The sequence below is a fragment of the Sinocyclocheilus anshuiensis genome, unplaced genomic scaffold (assembly GCF_001515605.1).
Source record: "Sinocyclocheilus anshuiensis isolate Anshui unplaced genomic scaffold, SAMN03320099.WGS_v1.1 scaffold1487, whole genome shotgun sequence".
NCBI lineage: Eukaryota > Metazoa > Chordata > Actinopteri > Cypriniformes > Cyprinidae > Sinocyclocheilus > Sinocyclocheilus anshuiensis.
Window position 1 is genome coordinate 514,607 of NW_015555817.1, and position 5,156 is coordinate 519,762.

General features: G+C 37.4%; 1 protein-coding gene across 1 annotated transcript in view; it reads right to left on the reverse strand.

The window, feature by feature from the left end:
• The window catches only part of LOC107675196 (lissencephaly-1 homolog B-like), a 27,643-nt gene extending 24,301 nt beyond the window's left edge, over window positions 1–3,342 (reverse strand). The window contains exon 1 of the mRNA XM_016469457.1: window positions 3,120–3,342. The gene's annotated coding sequence lies outside the window, so the exon portion shown is untranslated. The remainder of the gene's footprint in view (window positions 1–3,119) is intronic.
• Between the last annotated feature and the right edge of the window lie 1,814 nt (window positions 3,343–5,156).

Sequence of the window (5,156 nt, forward strand, 5' to 3'; positions counted from 1 at the left end):
AATTAAATCTGATCTGTGATGCGACTGTCGTTCGGCACGCTGCATTGAGCAGCCGCGTTCAGTTTTTAATTTTAGTGTCTGTTCTTTTCCTGAACTAAATTATTTTTATTACTATAAAAAATCTAAACGACGGTGGGGGTCGGTGACGCGGTGGGCAAGTGACGTAACCGGTGTTGCGGCTTAACACACCGGTATCATCGTCAACACCGTCTATCGCGGCAAGCCTAGTTCACAGCAGTTTAATGTTCCTGTTGCTTTCTGTCATGAACGTTAATTAAACAAAACAAAGAAAAATCACTTTTGTAGCTTTAACACAGATTTATTAGATTTAATTTATAGTGAAAACTATGCAGTGTTATTTTACATTTGATTATTCAATTTCTGTACCTGAATACTGTTAGACTGACCTGAAAAATATAAATGCTTATTTAATTTGTATCTTTGTTGTGTTATTTATCTATGCTTGTAATTTGTTTATTTCCTATGCTGATTTACTCGCCTACAGAATCACCCCAATTGATTATTTTTTTTCCAAATATAAAGCTATTGAAGTCATCAGATTTTTTTTCTATATCGCAATATATATCGCAGAAAAAAAAAATCGCAATGTGAGTTTTTTCCAATATCGTGCAGCCCTACCGTAAAGGTACATATTAGTACTTAAAGTGTACATATTAGTACCTAAAATGTACAAAAGTGTACCAGTGACAGGTTCCCCCCCCCCCCTTTTTTTCTTCCAAAATCACCTTAGATAAACGGCAAAAGTCAACAGGCTTTTCAAAATCCAAAATATTGCCAAACAGGTGCTTTTGCATCTAGTTTCGAAACTAAATCATCCGCGATCGTCTTGTCCGTCTCACCCAACTCTTCTTGTCAGTCAGCTCGACTCACTCTCCTCACTGGAGAAATTAAATCTGATCTGTGTGATGCAACTGTCGTTCGGCACGCTGCATTGAGCAGCCGCGTTCAGTTTTTAATTGTAGTGTCTGTTCTTTTACTGAACTAAATGATTTGTATTACTATAAAAAAATCTAAACGACGGTGGGGGTCGGTGACGCGGTGGGCAAGTGACGTAACCGGTGTTGCGGCTTAACACACCGGTATCATCGTCAACACCGTCTATCGCGGCAAGCCTAGTTCACAGCAGTTTAATGTTCCTGTTGCTTTCTGTCATGAACGTTAATTAAACAAAACAAAGAAAAATCACTTTTGTAGCTTTAACACAGATTTATTAGATTTAATTTATAGTGAAAACTATGCAGAGTTATTTTACATTTGATTATTCAATTTCTGTGCCTGAATACTGTTAGACTTACCTGAAAAATATAAAGCACTGCTTATTTCATTTGTATCTTTGTTCTGTTATTTATCTATGCTTGAAATTTGTTTATTTCCTTTACTCGCCCACAAAATCACTGATTTTTTTTTGTTTCCAAATAGAGCTATTGAAGTCATCTGATTTTTTTTTTCATATCACAATATAAAATCGCAGAAAAAAAAAATATCGCAATGTGAGTTTTTTTCCAATATCGTGCAGCCCTAGTGGTAAGTGAACTTTCATGTACTGCAGTGCAACAGGCTACCGCTAGCAAGCGGCTAACCTTTTAGTGGCTCCGTATAACGCGTTATTTGTTTCACGCTTTGGCCCTTTTGATTGACAGGATATAATTGGCCTCGATCATCGGCTGTTTTTAAAGAATTCGCAATGACCCATGGAGCAGATAATTGCCTTTTATCAACCGCTACCGATTATTAGCTGATGCATCAGTGCATCCATAATTTTAATTCATTCATGCCGTTTTTTAGCATTGGTCTAACGAGACAAATCACATCTAAAAATCTGATTGGATTACATGTCAAGCATTTGTGTGGGTGCGAACAAACCCTAATTTACAATAATTCCAAACATATGGGAGCACATTGGATGCATTCATGGAAAAAGGCCTATAACGTGTATAATTCATTATTTATTTCTAAAAAAAATTATCTCAAGAATTGTGTGCCAGTTGTGTCAGTTTGTCATTTTCATCTGGGAAGGGTAAGGCGTTAGTTTATATCAGGGGAAAACATTACATCAGAATTAGATGAAGACGTCACACCGAATGACGTCGGACATAAGGCAAGTTCAGGCCAAGTAGCCCAAAATTAATTAGGCCGGATAAATAATAATCATTAGCCACAGTATGGCAACGCCCCCGTGGTAAGAGAGAGTGATGACAGCTAAATAATCTAAGGCGTGCATGTATATATCAAGTGTTACCGAGAACAAGACAAGCTCACACCTCTACATGTCATTCTTGAGCTGGTGATGTTTTCTTAACAGAATTGAGCATAGCCAATATTTATTAATGTCTGCTCAACATTAAGTTTCCGGTGACTCGCAATATTTAAGAATATTGTTTATTTATCTTATTCAAAAACATTCCATCTTGAACACAGAATCAAAACATGACGGCAGCCAGACAGTCAAAGTCGACAATTTGTTTGCCAACTAGAATCATGAACGGCTCGACTATTAATTAGCAAACACAGCACAACATACCATACACGCCCCTGTTGACAGATTAAACAGCATATTATCAAAACAGTAGTGAAACATAGTTATACACCGGCATCGACGTGATGGCCTTCAACCATCACAGGCACACCCAATCCCAAATATCAATCACCAGCCACTGAAATACACCTTAAACGGCTTTATGAAGCCACGTTAGTGTCAAAGAGGTTTTGAAACACATAAATACAAATGACACCAGTTGTTATTACTTATTCAATGAGTTTAGTGCGGAGATGATGCTAACACGAACTAACTTAAGCTAACATTAGTATGGGTCAAATCACTTAAGGCTGGCTGTCACAAATTTCAGGTCAAGCAAGGGGTTTAATTTAATTTAATGAGAATGAAATAAACGTATTGGTTCCGTATCTACGTGTGTATGCAAGTCATGCCATTACCGGCGTTAGTTTATATCGCTCTCTGATATTTCCACCCTTATTTTGCTCTAACGGCCAGTCCGCCATTTTGAGTCAGACAGGCAGGCGGCACAAATTTCGCAGCCACATACACACTTTACCTGACTCACTTTCACTATAGCGCAGCGAACAGAAGTGACACTTACCTTTTAATATGAGGGGTGTCTCATCTGCCAGATCACGCAGCCAGGTGAAAAGTAAAAGTAAAAACGACTGAGCTGTGTCTCTGCTGAAAGTCACTTCCGATGTTGCGGCTCAGTCAGCGCTGTTTCTGCTCCTGATTTCTGCGCCGCATAACCGTCTACTGATTACGGGCGCGCGCACGGCACGGTCGGGGGCGCGCACGCCTTGAGGATCACAGGTCACTTACATCATAACCTTCAGCTGACACTGAGGATGAGTCGCGCTTTATGAGCTTTATGGTGGGACGTTTCAATAAATATTATTGGCATTTATGAATTTTTAACCATGGGTCTTCCAAGTTTTAAACACATTGTTTTTTATATAAAAACAAAATATGGCAGTTAACATAATTGTAAATTATGCAAATTATTGTAAATTATGCGATCCCCTTCAGTTACATATTATTGCACACTGCATAGCACAAGTAATTAAACTGCACTATGATGAATAAATGCAAATGGGGAAGTATGTCATAAGAATTTTCATTACATTTCTGCGTGAGCGATTATAAATTAGATAAATTAGTACAATTTTAATTCATGTAAACATGGGTACAGTGTCTTGCAAATGTTAACCAAGACGAAAACTATTAAAACATTTTTGTTAACTGAAATAAAATAAAATACGAACATTAGATGAAAATGTAGCTTTGGGAGCTAACTGAAATAAGTTTAATTTGAAGCACTAAATGGAAATAAATAAAAAGTTAAACAGTAACTTAAAATCAGTTAAAACTGAAAAAAAAGTAGTATACATTTTTTTTTTTTTTTAAAGGCCTAAAAGTGATAAAATGAAAACTGCAAATATAAAAATAAAAGCAAATTCAAAATATTAATCCATTTAAACTGCTTTATTTTGTAGCACTTTTCACAAGTCATTTTATCACAATGCAATAACAATTTTTCTTGTCATACATTCCTTGAAATCAAGCCGAAGTCAGTCAAGTATGAAGTGCATGCATCAGCCCTCTTTACTAGTCACTGCTCTGTGGCTCTTATACATATACAGTGCAATCATCACACATCAATGTACAAAGGAAGACATAAATGACCAGACAGTCCTGTTTACAAATGTGCAAATTTGCCTAGATACACTCAACAGCCAGATACACTCATGCTTTTTAAAGGGAATGCTACATATTTTTTTTTTGGCAAGATCATCCACCACACCAGTTGTTCAAGAGTTCATTTACACTTTTTAAATGTTTATCTTCATGTTAATATGTCCCCAACTAGAACCCTGTTCATATAGGGGCTCATCTGTTTGTTCACTTTATTTAAAGCGCAGTCTTAAAGGGGTCATATGATGCTGCTATAAAGAACATTATTTTGTGTATTTGGTGTAATGAAATGTGTTTATGCGGTTTAAAGTTAAAAAAACACATTTTCCACATACTGTACATTATTGTTTCTCCTTTATGCCCCGCCTTTTTGAAACGCGTCGATTTTTACAAAGCTCATCGGTCTGAAAAAGCGAGGTGTGCTGTGATTGGCCAGCTATCCAATGCGTTGTGATTGACCGAATACCTCAAGCGTGAGACGGAAATGTTACACCCCTCACATACTGTTGATGCCGTGTCCCGGCCGGAGCGAAGAGACAAAAACATTAAAACCCATTACAAACGAGGCATTTGTTGCATCCAGTGGGGACATAATTACTGATTATAACGACTTATACTGTCTTTTTATGCGTTGCGTTGCATTGCATCGCGCCGCGCCGCGTAAACATAAAACTCTGTCTGCATTTGTGATCAGAGAAATGACAAACAACAAGTGCTACTCTACTGCCCAAAACTCGTGTTTGAATCATCAGTGGCAAATCCTTTAAATGAAAATGTACTTATGTGAGTCAGAACTGCCGGCATTTTAGTCTAATGTTACTCTCCCAGGATCAGTAAACAGTCCTCCATAAAATGCGCTGCACACATCTGGATATTTGGGTTAAACTGTTCTGGAACAGTGTTGTAAATACAACTTAACCACTGATTTCTAGTCGTGTCC